Raw genomic sequence first — 19,360 nt, 5'->3', positions numbered from 1 at the left:
AATATTGGCTTTCATGTTAGGCCACCAGTAGAATTCCTTCACATCATAATACATCTTACTGGAACCGGGATGAATAGAGTACCTAGTCTTATGTGCTTCATCCAAGACTAGTTCACGGAGATTACCAAAGTGAGGAACCCAAATTCTGTTGCCAAAGTACTGTGTACCATTAGCTTTCACTTGGAGTTGGTTCTCGAAACCGATAGGTCCTTCACCTTCGATAAGCGTTGGTTTGATAGCTTCAAGTTGAGCTTCACAAATTCGTGATATAAGATTTGATTTGATTTTCAGGTTTAAAGCACGAACACATTTAACATCGTCTTTTCGACTAAGGGCATCGGCAACCACATTTTCCTTTCCGGGATGATATTTCAGCTCACAGTGATAATCGTTCAATAACTCGAGCCATCGGCTTTGCCTCATATTCAGCTATTTCTGATCAAAGATGTGTGATAATGCTAAAAACGAACATATATTTCATAGCATTATTCCTCAAGAAAGACAAGCTTTTAGTTGCAATTGTTCTATTTACAAGAGATATTCGTTTAAATAATAAAAGGTGAAGACAAAAGACAGATTCGACGAGTTGAAGACGCAAACGACCAAAAAGCTCAAAAGTACAAAAGACAATCAAAAAGGTTCCAATTATTGATAAGAAACGTCTCGAAATCACAAGAATACAAGATTCAAAACGCAAAGTACAAGATATTAAATTGTACGCGAGGACGTTCGAAAATCCGGAACCGGGACCAGAGTCAACTCTTAACGCTCGACGCAACGGACTAAAAATTACAAGTTAACTATGTATATAAATATAATATAATATATAATTAATTATATTAATTATATATATATTATATATATATATTATTAAAACCGTCGGCAGCCAGAAACTCCAAGGGTGTGAAATGAAAATACCTCTCCGCGACTCGCGGAGTTTGAAGGGCTTTTTGCCGCGAGTCGCGGAGCCCCAAAATTCATTTCTGGCTATAAAGCCAACCGAATTCTGATCGAATTTTACATCATTTTTTCTTCTCTTCATACGAAGTAATATATATTTATATTTATAATTTATATTTTAATTTTAATTATAATTCTAATAATAAGGTTATGTTAGCGAATGTTGTAAGGGTGTAAGTCGAAATTCTGTCCGTGTAACGCTACGCTATTTTTAATCATTGTAAGTTATGTTCAACCTTTTTATATTAATGTCTCGTAGCTAAGTTATTATTATGCTTGTTTAAAACGAAGTAATCATGATGTTGGGCTAATTACTAAAATTGGGTAATTGGGCTTTGTACCATAATTGGGGTTTGGACAAAAGAACGACACTTGTGGAAACTAGGCTATGAGCTATTAATGGGCTTTATATTTGTTTAACTAAATGAAAGTTTGTTAATGTTAATATAAAGATTTACAATTGGGCGTCCCTATAAATTACCATATACACTCGATCGGACACGATGGGCGGGGTATTTATATGTACGAATAATCGTTCATTTAACCGGACACGGGAATGGATTAATAGCCACTAGAATAATTAAAACAGGGGTGAAATTACATTCAAGGGTAATTGGTGTAATTGTTAACAAAGTAGTAAAACCTTGGTTTACACGCAGTCGATAACCTGGTGTATTCATTAAACAAAGTATTAAAACCTTGTTACAATTCGAATCCCCAATTAGTTGGAATATTTATCTTCGGGTATAATAATAATTTGACAAGGACACTTGCAATTTATATTTATGACTGATGGACTGTTATGGACAAAAACCAGACGGACATATTGAATAATCCAGGACAAAGGACAATTAACCCATGGGCATAAAACTAAAATCAACACGTCAAACATCATGATTACGGAAGTTTAAATAAGCATAATTCTTTTATTTCATATTTAATTTCCTTTATTTTATATTTAATTGCACTTCTAATTATCGCATTTTTATTTATTGTTATTTTATCGCACTTTTAATTATCGTACCTTTTAATTATCGCAATTTAATTTTATCGCATTTTTATTATTCGCAATTTCATTATCGTTATTTACTTTACGCTTTAATTTAAAGTCTTGTATTTATTTTATATTTCACATTAGGTTTTAACTGCGACTAAAGTTTTAAAATCGACAAACCGGTCATTAAACGGTAAAAACCCCCCTTTATAATAATAATATTACTTATATATATATTTGTATTTTTAATAAAAGTAAACTAATATAGCGTTGAGCTTTGCTTAAAGATCTCCCTGTGGAACGAACCGGACTTACTAAAAACTACACTACTGTACGATTAGGTACACTGCCTATAAGTGTTGTAGCAAGGTTTAAGTATATCCATTCTATAAATAAATAAATATCTTGTGTAAAATTGTATCGTATTTAATAGTGTTTTCCTCTAAAATTTAATAGTATTTTATACCCCTCTGCTTTGACATCAAGTATTTTTGGCGCCGCTGCCGGGGAACATCTTAAAAGCCGGAAGCGCAACGCTAATATAAAAAAAAAAAAAAAGATTTTTATCTACTTTTATTAAAAGTCGTTTTTGTAAAAATTACGTTTTAATTATTCAAAAATATAAAAAGAAAAACAAAAATATAAGTATTTTTAGGATTTTGTTAAATATTTAAGTTTTATAAGTTTCTTTATCTTTATTTTAATTTATAAAAATATAAATTTTATTAAAAATCGTTTATTTAAACTAAAAAACAGAAAAAAGAAAATAAAAAAAAAAAAAAATAAAGAAAAACGCGTAAAAAGTTAAAGCTGTCAACTGTTTTTCTGAACCCCGCGACTCGCGGGGTTTTCCTCTTTATTCACCGCAACTCGCGGAGGTCTTCTGACACACGGACAAAACCCTAAAGTTGCATTAATTACGGAGTTTTAATTTATTATTATTATTATTTAACTTAATTATTATTATTATTATTATTAATTTTAGTTTTATTTTTACTTTTTACTTTATATATGTATTTTGTTTAATTAGTTTTATTAAAATTGTAAAATTAGTAATTTTATAAAATAAATAATATAAAAATAATATTTTTATAAAAATTGTACTTTTTACAACTTTTTGTATATTTTTATATTTTGTACCTTTTTAATCGTTGTAGCGTAATATTTGTATTTTTTAGCTCATATTTAATTTTAAACTTAGTTTTAGCTATAGTTATTTTTACTCCTATATTTTTAGGCTTTGCCGTAGAATTCCTTAAGTGCCTTTTCTTTAAACTAAGATTTAGGTGCTTTAGAATTTTGCGACGCCTTTTTAAGTTTTAGTTTCTTTTTAAGTTATTTCCATTTGGGATTTAGTTTTTTCCTGTAAGCTTTAATATTTTTAGACCTTTTACTATGTACCAATTATCATTCCAATTAGTAATTTCAATTTGCGATTATAATTTTAAGTTAGTTGTAGTAATAAGGTTAAATTAGTTAAGTATTTTTAAGTTTTGATAAGTTTCTTTTATTTCCGTCACCTTTTATTTTTCAACCATTTTTTCTTTTTCGACGCGCAATCTTTTTCTCTCTTATTTCTCGCCATTCTAGTTTTAGGACTTAGAATTTTATTCTACTTCTTATCTAAATTTCTTAAAATTACGAAAATTTATTTTAAGTGGTTAAATTAATAGACATCAAAATTTTCTGGTTCGTAGTAATAGTTGGATTTGTACGTGGACCGGGTTATTGGAGCCAAACAGTCCTCAATTATATTGAGACCAAACGAATCCTGCCCCTCTGCTGCATCTTTTGGCTATTCGAAACGTGGGCAAAATCAGAAAAGTCTATTGATTGGATAACTTATTATAATTTTTCTTTCCTTTTAAAAACTAATAGGATATTCTGTGAATGCACCGAGCAAGACGTTCATCACCTTTTGTACGTTCACCACCTGTAACTCGATCAAGACATCGTTTAACAAATATAACCGCCGTTGATTTTTCTTTAGAATCGTCATCCAGTCAACCAAGTACTTCAGTTCAAATTTCCGATAATCCATTTTTTGAAACCCAACCTCACAATTGAGAATCCAGAAAATATTCAGGAACGGTTCATAGATCCTGAACCATTAAACTTTCCTCCGGAACCACCAATCATTCAAACAGAGATTGTTGAGGAACGAACTATTAAATCAGAATCATCTAGTGATACCGATTCAACAAATTCAATTATGGAGAATCTGGAACCTTTAAGTATGGAAGACCGAATGAGAGCTAAACGCACTGGCCAAGGTCACGCAATTACTCATCCAGACATTAATGCGCCAGATTATGAAATCAAAGGACAAATTTTACACATGGTGACTAATCAATGCCAATTTAGTGGTGCGCCGAAGGAAGATCCAAATGAACATCTACGTACCTTTAATAGGATCTGCACACTATTTAAAATACGAGAAGTGGAGGATGAACAAATATATCTCATGTTATTTCCCTGGACTTTAAAGGGAGAAGCCAAAGATTGGTTGGAATCGTTACCTGAAGGGGCGATCGATACATGGGATGTTTTAATTGACAAATTTCTTAAACAATTCTTTCCTGCATCCAAAGCCGTAAGACTTCAAGCAGAAATTGTTACGTTCACACAGAAACCAAATGAAACTCTATATGAGGCGTGGACAAGATATGGAAAGTTGTTAAGAGGATGTCCGCAACATGGTTTAGACACTTGTCAAATAGTACAAATATTCTACCGAGGATGCGACATCACTACAAGGAAAGACATAGATATAGCAGCTGGTGGTTCTATTATGAAGAAAACCGAAACTGATGCTTACAAAATTATTGATAATACTGCTTCCCACTCACATGAGTGGCACCAAGAAAAAGATATCATTAGATCATCTAAAGCAGCTAGAGCCGATTCTAGCCATGACTTAGATTCCATTTCCGCAAAGATAGATGCTTTCGAGAGACGAATGGAAAAGATGACTAAAGATATTCATGCTATACGAATTAGTTGTGAGCAGTGTGGAGGACCACATTTGACAAAAGATTGTCTCAGTATTGAATTAACAATGGAACAAAGAGAGAATATTTCATACATAAACCAAAGGCCTGGAAATAATTATCAGAATAATTATCAACCGCCAAGACCGATTTATAATCAAAACCAGAATTATAACCGAAATATTCCATACAACAACCAACAAGGTCCTAGCAATCCACAATTATCCAATAATACTTACAATCAGCAAAGACCGAATTTTCAAAACAAACCACCACAACAAACCGATGATAAAAAGCCGAATTTAGAAGATATGATGACGAAGCTAGTTGAAACTCAAACGCAGTTTTTCACATCTCAAAAACAAACAAATGAACAAAATGCTCAAGCATTTAGAAATCAACAAGCTTCTATTCAAAATCTGGAACAAGAAGTAAGTAACCTAGCAAGGTTAATAGGTGAAAGAAAACCGGGAAGTCTACCAAGCGATACAAACGCTAACCCCCGGAATGAAACAGCTAAAGCTATTACCACAAGAAGTGGTACAACACTTAAACCACCTGAAATACCTGTAACTTCTGATGAAACTATTCCTATTACACAAGAACCACAACCCGATCAAGATAAGGAAAGAGAACCGGTAGTTGAAAAGGTTAATGAAGATAACACAGTTAAGGCTAAACCTTATGTTAAACCATACCAACCACCACTTCCTTATCCGAGTAAAATGAAGAAAGAAAAACTTGAAGCCGAGCAATCCAAATTCTTGGATATGTTTAAACAGATAAATGTAAATCTTCCTTTCATTGATGTGATTTCAGGAATGCCAAGATATGCTAAATTCTTGAAAGATCTAATCACGAATAGAAAGAAAATGGAAGAACTCTCGGCTGTTACTATGAATGCTAATTGTTCAGCAGTGCTGTTGAATAAGATACCAGAAAAATTATCTGATCCAGGAAGTTTCACAATTCCATGTTTTCTGGGTAGTCTTAGTTCAATAGAAGCATTGGCAGACTTAGGTGCTAGTATAAATCTAATGCCGTATTCACTATACGCTAAACTAGACCTTGGAGAATTGAAACCAACCAGAATAAGCATACAACTAGCCGATAGATCAATAAAATATCCTAGAGGGATAATGGAGAACATGCTAGTTAAAGTTGGTACTTTAGTATTCCCAGTAGATTTTGTTGTTTTAGACATGGAAGAAGATTCTCAAGTTCCTCTCATATTAGGAAGACCATTCTTAAACACGGCTAAAGCAATGATAGACGTGTTCGGTAAGAAACTGACCCTAAGTATAGAGGATGAGAGTGTTACCTTTTCAGTTGATAGAGCAATGCAACAACCACAATCTGCAGATGATACATGTTATTATATTCAAACTATAGATGCACATGCAGAATTATTAGAAGAATTTCCAGAATTACAAGGAACGGGAGAATGTTCTTTAGGAGAAGGTAATGAACCAATTGATGAAGCTGAAATGTTAGCTACACTTATAGCTAATGGATATGAACCAACAACAGAAGAAATTCAAATGCTAAAAGAAGAAGACAGATATCGATATAAATCATCGATAGAAGAACCTCCGAAATTAGAGTTAAAGCCACTTCCAAACCATTTGGAATACGCTTATTTACATGGTGAATCTGAATTACCTGTAATAATATCGTCTTCTCTTACTGAAAATGAAAAATCACAACTCATTTCTGTGTTGAAAGCTCATAAACCAGCCATTGCATGGAAGATTCATGATATTAAAGGAATAAGTCCTTCGTATTGCACACATAAAATCCTTATGGAAGAAGGTCATAAAACGTATGTGCAACGCCAACGAAGACTAAATCCTAATATGCAAGATGTAGTTAAGAAAGAGATTATTAAACTGCTAGATGCAGGTTTGATATATCCAATCTCTGATAGTCCATGGGTAAGCCCAGTTCAATGCGTGCCTAAGAAGGGTGGCATGACTGTCATCACAAATGAGAAAAATGAGCTTATTCCTACTAGGACTGTAACAGGATGGCGTGTATGTATTGATTATAGAAAATTAAATGACGCCACCAGAAAAGATCACTTTCCCTTACCTTTCATAGATCAAATGTTGGAAAGATTAGCCGGAAATAGTTACTATTGTTTTCTAGATGGATTTTCCGGATATTTTCAAATTCCAATAGCACCCGAAGATCAAGAGAAAACCACATTCACGTGCCCTTATGGTACTTTTGCTTACAAACGCATGCCATTTGGACTTTGTAACGCCCCTGCAACCTTTCAAAGGTGCATGATGGCGATTTTTCATGACATGATAGAAGAATGCATGGAAGTATTCATGGATGACTTTTCAGTCTTCGGTGATACATTTAAATCATGTCTAGTTAATCTGGAACGAATGCTAATTAGATGCGAAAAATCAAATCTAGTACTTAATTGGGAAAAATGCCATTTCATGGTTAAAGAAGGCATCGTTCTTGGACATAAAATTTCAAAAGAAGGAATCGAAGTGGATAGAGCTAAAGTAGATGTAATTGCTAAACTTCCACATCCCACCAATGTTAGAGGAGTTAGGAGTTTTCTAGGGCATGCCGGTTTTTACCGACGTTTCATAAAAGATTTTTCTAAAATTGCCACTCCTATGAATAAACTCCTAGAAAAGGATGCGCCATTCATCTTTTCAGATGAATGTATCAAATCTTTTAATATTCTTAAAGAAAAACTCACTAATGCGCCGATCATGATAACGCCAAATTGGAATCTACCATTTGAACTAATGTGCGATGCAAGTGATTTTGCAATGGGAGCCGTTTTAGGACAAAGGATTGAAAAACGATTTCAACCTATATATTATGCTAGTAAGACATTACAAGGAGCACAAACGAACTATACAACTACTGAAAAAGAACTCCTTGCTATTGTCTTTGCTTTTGACAAATTTCGATCATATCTCGTTCTAGCAAAAACGGTGGTCTATACCGACCATTCTGCTCTTAGATACCTATTTTCAAAACAAGATGCTAAACCAAGATTAATCCGTTGGATCTTACTCTTACAAGAGTTTGATATTGAAATCCGAGATAAAAAAGGAGCAGAAAATCTCGCCGCTGATCATCTTTCTCGTCTTGAAAATCCCGAATTAGAAGTTCTGAATGAATCGGCCATACAAGACAACTTTCCTGATGAATATCTATTGAAGATAGATTATAAAGAAATCCCATGGTTTGCAGACTATGCAAACTACTTAGTTTGTGGATTCCTTGAAAAAGGATTATCGTACCAAAGACGAAAGAAATTCTTCAGTGATATAAAACACTATTTCTGGGAAGATCCACATCTGTTTAAAAGTTGTCCTGATGGAATAATACGCCGATGTGTATTTGGAGATGAAGCTAGTAAAATTTTAAACCATTGTCACACAGGACCAACAGGAGGGCATTATGGGCCTCAACTAACAGCAAGAAAAGTTTATGAAGCTGGATTCTATTGGCCTACAATTTACAAAGACGCACACCTTCTTTGCAAATCCTGTGATGCATGTCAAAGGGCCGGAAGAATAAGTCAACGTGATGAAATGCCACAAAATGTCATCCAAGTATGTGAAGTATTTGACATTTGGGGTATTGACTTTATGGGTCCATTTCCAAAATCTCATAATAATCTATATATACTCGTAGCCATTGACTATGTATCTAAATGGGCGGAAGCACAAGCTCTCCCAACCAACGATGCACGAGTTGTAGTCAACTTTTTAAAACGTCTTTTTGCAAGGTTTGGAACACCGAAAGCTTTAATAAGTGATCGGGGTACTCATTTCTGTAATAATCAACTTGAGAAAGTTCTTAAAAGATATGGAGTAACTCATAAAATCTCCACCGCATATCATCCACAAACAAGTGGACAGGTTGAAAATACAAACCGAGCTTTAAAACGTATTCTTGAGAAAACCGTAGGATCAAATCCAAAGGAATGGTCCATTAAATTGGAGGATGCACTCTGGGCTTTTAGAACAGCCTACAAAACTCCAATTGGAACCACACCTTTTAGACTTGTGTATGGAAAAGCATGTCATCTTCCAGTAGAAATTGAACACAAAGCATTTTGGGCTTTAAAGACATGTAATCTTGATTTACATGAAGCTGGACGTCTACGATTAAGTCAACTAAACGAATTAGAAGAATTAAGACATGAAGCATACGAAAATTCGTTAATCTATAAAGAAAGAACGAAGAAATGGCATGATAAAAGAATCAGAAGTTCAAAAGAATTCAAAGAAGGAGACAGAGTTCTTCTTTTCAATTCACGATTCAAGCTATTTCCTGGAAAATTGAAATCAAGATGGTCTGGACCATTCATAGTAAAAAGAGTTTTCCCATACGGAACGATAGAATTGATAAATTCAAATGGGATTGAATTTAAAGTTAATGGTCACAGAGTTAAACATTACATACATGGTCCGATGGAAGTCGACAACGAAGTTAATCACAATTTCGACACCACAGCTAACTAAGTGTGGGGAGAATCAAGTCTTTAAAGGATAATATGTATTTCTGTTAGAGTTAGATTGTCTGTTTTCGTGTAGTTCTCGAAAATGGAACACGTATGGTCTTTCCCTAGCAGACCCTAAAGAACTAGTCTTCTCCCCCCATTCTGAATTTTTATTTTTTTTAGGTTTTTACGAAATGAAGACTGCCTGTGAACTAAACCATGGTCTAATGCTACATGCTTTGATCACTAAAAGAAATAATGACATACTACCGAGTGAATTAGTATCAGTAATCAGAGAAAGAATGGACGGAGTTAGAAAAGGATCCAGATGCGAAGATAATAAGTTACAATTTGGTAAAGGAAAATCAAAATCCGCAGCGAAAAGAAGAGCACGACACCTAGAAAAATGTCACAAATGCGGAAAATGGTCACATGGAGGTAAATGTTCAAATAATCAAACCTATTCAAATACCGAATTTGTTACTTTATGCAGAGACGGACCGTTCATATGTTTAGAAGAAAAGACAATGAATGCTCGAGGTTACGCCTATGCAGCCATGGAAGACCAATTAAACCGACTATCTTATGAATATAATAGATCATATAACTAAGAAATCTATTTCACAGGTATGTCTGTACAGTTTTTATTTTTATTTTTATTTTTAACCTTTTGATAATAAATGCTAATTTGTTCGCTAAAAAGTATTAAATTGGTATTAAATAAAATTAGGTTTGGCGACCGAAATTATTGATATCATTCAAAAATTTAGTACATCACTGCGAAATTTAACGTTTATTCTTAAGGTATAAATATCTTTAATCAATCAACCCAAAATATTTCAAAAATTCGTCATGAGTTAAATTAGGTCTTGGAACCGAAATTACTTTACCGAAAAGAGGGGCGCATATTTTTGATAATATTTGATTGATTAAAGTGGGATAAAAAGACAAAAAGATTTTTAATTTTATTTTTACCATGTTTTTAAAATTAATATTTAAATCTTAAATTAATATTGTAAACTTTGTAAAAACAATATTTTTAAAATTGTAAATATTTGAAAAATTAATATAAGTTTGATATGAATTTATAAATTTTTAAATTAAGTTTGGTGTGAATTTTTAAGTTTTAAAATATGAAATTTTAATTTTATGCATTTCAAATTTTAAGTTTGGTGTGAATTTTGAATTTTTAATATTAATTTTGAATTTTATATTTAAGTTGTGTGAATTTAAAAACAAAAATTTACTTTATCTCATTAAGTTAAGAATATGATTTTTAAAATTCGTCGTAAGTTGAAGACTAGGTCTTTGAACCGAAATTGCTTTACCCGAGGGAGGGACGAGAACTTTTATTATCATTATTTTTAATCTTATTGATTTAAAGTATGCCAAAAACATTAAAAAACCCAAAAATCTTAGCTTTTAAAACAATCGCTACAAAAAGACAAATTTTAAAATTTTGTCGAGGAACGGACTAGGACATCGATCCGAAACGACCTCGTCCTAAATAACAAGGGAAACAAAATTTTAAAATTAATTTCTTAATTGTTTTATAAGTTAAAGATTATATAAAAAAAAAAAAAAAAAAAAAAAAAAAAAAAAAAAAAAAAAAAAAGTAACTCCGCGACTCGCGGAGTTTGCAGTACAAACCTCCGCGACTCGCGGAGGGACCAAATTACAGAAAAAAATAAAACAGCTGCACACGATCAGTTCACTCCCACCAACACACACACACATACTGCACTTCGAAAAAAACCCGAGAAAACCCACGAAAATCATCCCAAAAACTCGATTTTTCACCGTTAATCTTCAAATTTTTCACTACAATCATGTTGAGAAGGATGATATCTAGGAACTACTCAAGAAAACAGGTACAATTACACCCCAAATCACCTTTAAATCCGAATTTTAGTGTGTTCTTGAGCATATTTTCATAATTTGAATTTTGTTAATTTTTAGTGTAATTAGTGTTAAATTGTTAGTATATTATGCATGTATAACCTAGATTGATGCTTGTTAACATGATTTGAAGCCAAAAACTTCAAAATCTTTAGAATCTAGGGTTTGTGTTCTTGAGCAATTTGGGGCTTTTTGATATAAACAGGTTATGGCCGATTTTTGTCATGAATTATTGCTAAATTGAGTAGTGTAACATGTCTAGGTAGTTAAATGATCCAAACTTTGAGCCTAAACATGATTTTGAGAATTAAAGTGGACTTTTTCAAGTCCAAAATTCATGAACTTGATTTTTGAAAGATAATGCCATTTGAGACTTGTTTATTTGCTAGTAATGATTATTTTGACATGTTATTTGAGTTGAATGCTTATGAACTTGGCGAAAATTTTCGTATATACTTATTTGAAAAAGTGTAGAATTGATAAAAATGTGAAAATAAGCTTAAGTTTGATATAAATTGATAATGTCATTGTAATTATTTTGATTGATGATTTTGCTGACACTAATGCATATTTGGATGCACAAAATTTGTGTTTGATGTGTTTTGCAGAATGAAAGGGGTGAATCTTCATCCCAAGCCCGCCACGCTCCTGCTGAGAACTTGGAACAACAGGAGGTAGATAACTACTACAGGCAGGATGTACCTCATCCAGTCATGACCTTTTCAGATATGCATTTGGAACAGTTGCACCCGAACCTGCGATTTGACAGACTTTGGATAGATTATCCAAAATATCAACGGGGTTTGCATACTCTTCACTCAAAGGTTGTTGAGGTACCGAGGGTCATAGAATGGGGACCCTTGGAAGCTGTAGAATTGGCCGGGCCAATTAGGGAATTACTGGTACAGAGGTATGGTAATTCTTCTTTTAATGACTGGATATGTTTATTCACCATACGCAGACCTGTATATAAAGTATGGTGTGAAGAGTTGTTATGTAGTATAGAGTTGAATGATCGGGTAGCCAGTTTAACCGATCGTTCTTTTGTTAGATTTTTGTTAGGCGGTTCGATGCGCCACATGTCTTTACTGGACATGGCTCAGGCTTTACGTATATATACGCCTGAGGAATTAGCGTCTGCCGATTGTAGAGGATTGATACTAAACGGTAGGAAAATAGATGAGAATTTTGATACACACGGTGTGTGGAGTCAAATGACAAGCCATCACCGTTTTAAAGGGGGAAACTACTCTTATTTGGATATAGATAGAGCCGAATTAAGAGTAATACATAGGTTTTTAGCTAACTCGATTACACAAAGGGGTAAAAACAAAGAAAAGGTAAATGAACAAGATTTGTTTTACCATATGTGTATTCGAGACCCACACAGCGCTGTAAGTATACCATATTGTGTGGGTTATTATTTATCAGCTATGGTTCGAGGGATGCGTCCACATAGCATAATAGGGGGTGGTATTTTTATTACTTTGATTGGTGAATATCTCGGTGTGGATATAAGTCGGGGGGGATTATTGGTAGAAGAGCCGGAACCCCGCGACACTATAGGTTTAAATGTATACCATGGTGCGAAAGTGTTGAAGCGGCGAAATAACGCCGCAGTACGATACAATGGTAGACATCCACAGGTAGAGAGAAACCAGGAACAAGGTAATGTAGGAGGGGGGCAAGAAATTCATAGGTTTATAGCTTCTCAGGAATACGAAAATGCTAGACAGAGAGCATTTGAAGATTGGCAAGTTCATCAGAACCAGATCATAGCGCATTGCCAACACATAGGTAGAAACTATATTCCTACACCGAAACCCGTCTTCCCTCCTTGGTCGATAGAGATGCAGCCACCATATCCTACGTATGACCCTGCCGAGGCATTCTATAGCACTTATGGTTATGCGTGGAATCCCTATTGGTACCAATATCATCCTTAGTTTACCTATTTTGTTTTTATTTTGTAATTTGTAATTATTGATATGTTTAATATTTTTTGTTAATATTGTAATCATTTTTTATATTTATCTAACTTTTATTCTTAGATTTTAATAATTTTTGAATGTGGGGTAATATACCAAACTTCAAAAATATGTATATATGTTTGCAGTTTATCTTATGTACACAACAGGGTAAAACAACGCATTTTCAAAGACTGGCATTAAGTTCAGCAAAAGCAACTAATTTTGACGACAATGATGCAAAATATATGTGAAATAACAACAAGACGGAATGAACAAATGACGTGCACCATTTATCATTCAGCAAACAAACGCCAATATATTTGGAAACTTTGGTAAAAATTTAATCATTTTCACACAAATCACCCTCAATAATTTAAATTGTTACTGATTTCTTGCAAATGAGGGCATGGCAAGATCTTAAGTGTGGGAAGGGGTTAAATTCTTTCGGATTTTAAAAAAATTTTTACTTTATACACTTGGTTACCATTAAAAATACTAGTAAAGCAGTAGTTGTATTAGAATCTAGTGCTCTCTGATAAAAAAGAACAGCCCTAGTCTTATATACTGACTACCCAATTCTAGTAAAATTTTTCAAAATTTTCAATTAAATGAATTCAAATCATGTTTATACATATTTATGAACGATAAAACTAGGTTTTAACACCGAAATTATTGTTACCTCGGAAAGGACATAAATTGAGAAACAAACTAAAATGTTAAAATTCATTTAAAATGGAATAGAGGACGATAAAAAGAAAAATAAAAAGTCAAGTGTGGGAAAATTTACCAAGTTATTTTAAACATATGCCACATATATCTGTAACCAATAACTGAAAATACTTTTGCTTTGGACTAAACTAAACTGTTTTACCCGATGAAAGAAAAGAAGAGATGGATCTACACGATGAATCAATTCCATCACTAAAAGGAAGTAAAGTCTTCCGAAAAAGACACGCGCTTTTTGATTTAGGTCATGAAGTTGTCGTCCAGACCAGCTGTAGGTTGACGAAAAATCTAGAAAAGTCATCACTAAAATCAGCAGGAAATCCACGGACCTCAGCATTAAACAGGGTCGCCAAGTGGTCAGATTTATCCTAACCATGAGAAGGATTTATCAAGTACAATGGGGGGGCACCGTGCAAATTAGCTGGATAAGACTAATGAATCAGATCCCCAGAAAGGATAATCTCCTTAAAGATTAAAAATCAGCTTTTAAGACTGATATTACTCAATCCTTGAGATTGACCTTAAAGATTGAGAATTACAAACTCATGGAATTCAATGATATCTAAACTCGAGCTTAAACGAGAAAATATTTTGATCAAAATTACAAACCGATTTGTTTTCTGAAAACCCTATTTTCAATGCGTTCATTACCATTGAACGTAAAATCCTAGGAATTCACCTGGAATTCATTAGGTCACCTGAACTAAATCGGGTGTCAACCGTAAGAACGGTGGTTGCATAGCATGGTTAAAGACAGGACCTTGTGCCAGACCGAAAAATTATAAGGGTGAGCTTTACTATTGCTCCTACCAAGGATAGTAATTGCGTCCGACACGTTATAGACCATAATCAAAAGCATGTCACGGGACATTGCCTTAAACAGTTGCTTGTTCAACGCTTTCCTTTACAACCGGACGGTAGTTTGCCGAAAGGTAATATACGGAACAAGTAAACTGGACGTGTTGCTTTCCAAATACAAGGTTAGCAAGTGGGTGACACAAAACCGCAAGTTTTGAGCTAAAATTTTCAAATCTGAAACCCACCAAACCCACAAAAATATTTTGCAAACACCGGTAAAGGGTTATTCCGGAAAACTTATCTAGGGTAAAAACTAGATTTAATTTTCAAAAGATCAAATGTTTTCATAAAGATCCAATTTCCTTAATGGATCTAAATTTTTATAGTCATGTGGGACTGTAAACCATATCGTTACTACCATTGTTTATACCACCGTATAGAAATCACTGATGTACAAAGTGTGAAGAATAAAGAAGTGATTCTAGTATTTCAAGACGATATTGCTTGAGGACAAGCAACGCTCAAGTGTGGGAATATTTGATAATGCTAAAAACGAACATATATTTCATAGCATTATTCCTCAAGAAAGACAAGCTTTTAGTTGCAATTGTTCTATTTACAAGAGATATTCGTTTAAATAATAAAAGGTGAAGACAAAAGACAGATTCGACGAGTTGAAGACGCAAACGACCAAAAAGCTCAAAAGTACAAAAGACAATCAAAAAGGTTCCAATTATTGATAAGAAACGTCTCGAAATCACAAGAATACAAGATTCAAAACGCAAAGTACAAGATATTAAATTGTACGCGAGGACGTTCGAAAATCCGGAACCGGGACCAGAGTCAACTCTTAACGCTCGACGCAACGGACTAAAAATTACAAGTTAACTATGTATATAAATATAATATAATATATAATTAATTATATTAATTATATATATATTATATATATATATTATTAAAACCGTCGGCAGCCAGAAACTCCAAGGGTGTGAAATGAAAATACCTCTCCGCGACTCGCGGAGTTTGAAGGGCTTTTTGCCGCGAGTCGCGGAGCCCCAAAATTCATTTCTGGCTATAAAGCCAACCGAATTCTGATCGAATTTTACATCATTTTTTCTTCTCTTCATACGAAGTAATATATATTTATATTTATAATTTATATTTTAATTTTAATTATAATTCTAATAATAAGGTTATGTTAGCGAATGTTGTAAGGGTGTAAGTCGAAATTCTGTCCGTGTAACGCTACGCTATTTTTAATCATTGTAAGTTATGTTCAACCTTTTTATATTAATGTCTCGTAGCTAAGTTATTATTATGCTTGTTTAAAACGAAGTAATCATGATGTTGGGCTAATTACTAAAATTGGGTAATTGGGCTTTGTACCATAATTGGGGTTTGGACAAAAGAACGACACTTGTGGAAACTAGGCTATGAGCTATTAATGGGCTTTATATTTGTTTAACTAAATGAAAGTTTGTTAATGTTAATATAAAGATTTACAATTGGGCGTCCCTATAAATTACCATATACACTCGATCGGACACGATGGGCGGGGTATTTATATGTACGAATAATCGTTCATTTAACCGGACACGGGAATGGATTAATAGCCACTAGAATAATTAAAACAGGGGTGAAATTACATTCAAGGGTAATTGGTGTAATTGTTAACAAAGTAGTAAAACCTTGGTTTACACGCAGTCGATAACCTGGTGTATTCATTAAACAAAGTATTAAAACCTTGTTACAATTCGAATCCCCAATTAGTTGGAATATTTATCTTCGGGTATAATAATAATTTGACAAGGACACTTGCAATTTATATTTATGACTGATGGACTGTTATGGACAAAAACCAGACGGACATATTGAATAATCCAGGACAAAGGACAATTAACCCATGGGCATAAAACTAAAATCAACACGTCAAACATCATGATTACGGAAGTTTAAATAAGCATAATTCTTTTATTTCATATTTAATTTCCTTTATTTTATATTTAATTGCACTTCTAATTATCGCATTTTTATTTATTGTTATTTTATCGCACTTTTAATTATCGTACCTTTTAATTATCGCAATTTAATTTTATCGCATTTTTATTATTCGCAATTTCATTATCGTTATTTACTTTACGCTTTAATTTAAAGTCTTGTATTTATTTTATATTTCACATTAGGTTTTAACTGCGACTAAAGTTTTAAAATCGACAAACCGGTCATTAAACGGTAAAAACCCCCCTTTATAATAATAATATTACTTATATATATATTTGTATTTTTAATAAAAGTAAACTAATATAGCGTTGAGCTTTGCTTAAAGATCTCCCTGTGGAACGAACCGGACTTACTAAAAACTACACTACTGTACGATTAGGTACACTGCCTATAAGTGTTGTAGCAAGGTTTAAGTATATCCATTCTATAAATAAATAAATATCTTGTGTAAAATTGTATCGTATTTAATAGTGTTTTCCTCTAAAATTTAATAGTATTTTATACCCCTCTGCTTTGACATCAATGTGTCGAAGACTTTTATGGTCAGTGTACACCGTAAACTGGGTACCATATAGATAGTGTCCCCATATCTTTAATGCAAATACCACGGCACCTAACTCAAGGTCATGTGTGGTATAGTTCTCCTCATGTTTCTTCAACTGTCTAGATGCATAGGCAATAACCTTTTCACGTTACATTAAAACACAACCAAAGCCTTGCTTTGAGGCATCGCAATAAACAACAAAGTCGTCAGTACCGTCAGGTAAAGATAGAATCGGAGCTGTGGCCAATTTATCCTTCAGAATCTTGAAAGCATATTCCTGTTCTTCGGACCACTCAAACTTCTTCCCTTTGTGAGTTAACTTCGTAAGGGGTTTAGCAAGAAGAGAAAAATCTTTTATGAATCGACGATAATAAGCGGCAAGTCCCAAAAATTGACGAATATGCTTCGCAGTCTTTGGTATCTCCCAGTTCTGAATAGCGGTAATCTTAGCTGGATCGACATGTATTCCATTACTATCAACAACATGTCCAAGAAATTGTACGGTTTTGAGCCAAAACTCGCACTTAGAAAATTTAGCATAAAGTTGTTCCTTCCGTAAGAGTTCAAGAATCATGCGCAAATGCTTCTCATGTTCTTTCTCACTCTTGGAGTAGATCAAGATGTCGTCAATGAACATAATGACAAATTTGTCAAGATACGGCTTGCAAACACGATTCATAAGATCCATGAATACGGCAGGAGCGTTAGTTAAGCCAAAAGGCATGACACAAAATTCATAGTGCCCATAACGAGTGCGAAAAGCAGTCTTAGGAATGTCGGATTCCTTGAATTTGAGTTGAGTAAACACTTGACCCTTGGAGTTGGTCGAATAGATCATCAATACGTGGCAACGGATAACGATTCTTGAGAGTAAGCTTGTTGAGTTCACGGTAATTAATGCACATCCTCAACGTACCATCCTTCTTTTTAACGAATAGAATAGGAGCTCCCCATGGGGACGAGCTTGGATGAATGAAACCTTTAACCAATAGTTCTTGGAGTTGGTTGGATAATTTTGTCATTTCGGAAGGTGCTAAATGGTATGGTGCTTTAGCAATAGGAGCAGCACCGGGAGCTAAATCAATTTGGAATTCAACTTGTTGAGGAGGTGGAAGACCAGGAAGATGAAAGGACCTGTTCATATACATTATAAATGATTCACAATAGTTGATTACATCGCGAGGTATTTGACCTCTATATGATACATTTTACAAACATTGCATTCGTTTTTAAAAGACAAACTTTCTTTACAACGAAAGTTGACGGCATGCACACCATTTCATAATACATCCAACTATAATTGGCTTAATAATAATCTTGATGAACTCAATAACTTGAATGCAACGTCTTTCAAAATATGCCATGAATGACTCCAAGTAATATCCTTAAAATGAGCTAATGCACAGCGGAAGATTTCTTTAATACCTGAGAATAAACATGCTTTAAAGTGTCAACCAAAAGGTTGGTGAGTTCATAGGTTTATCATAACAATCATTTCAATATATTAATAGACCACAAGATTTCCGTTTATAAATATATGTACACTCGCAAGTGTATAAAAGTATTCTATAAGTTGTAGGCACCCGGTAACAAGCCTTAACGTTCATGTTTTACCCTCTGAAGTACACCAGATCAGGTGTGTTTAAAATAACCTCGAAGTACTAAAGCATCCCATAGTCAGGATGGGGTTTGTCAGGCCCAATAGATCTATATTTAAGATTCGCGCCTGTAGTGACCCGAACTTTTCCATGTTTATATATATATTAAATGAAATTGTTATTTACATGATTAAGTGTTTCCAACATGTTAAGCAATCAAACTTGTTAAGACTTGATTAATTGAAATAGGTTTCATATAGACAATTGACCACCCAAGTTGACCGGTGATTCACGAATGTTAAAACTTGTAAAAATTATAAGATGACATATATATGGTTATATATATAGTTAATATGATTTTATTATAAGTATGTATCTCATTAGGTATTTT

Source organism: Rutidosis leptorrhynchoides, chromosome 5, assembly GCF_046630445.1.
Source record: "Rutidosis leptorrhynchoides isolate AG116_Rl617_1_P2 chromosome 5, CSIRO_AGI_Rlap_v1, whole genome shotgun sequence".
NCBI classification, from domain to species: Eukaryota; Viridiplantae; Streptophyta; class Magnoliopsida; order Asterales; family Asteraceae; genus Rutidosis; species Rutidosis leptorrhynchoides.
Note: the sequence above shows the minus strand (reverse complement) of the source record.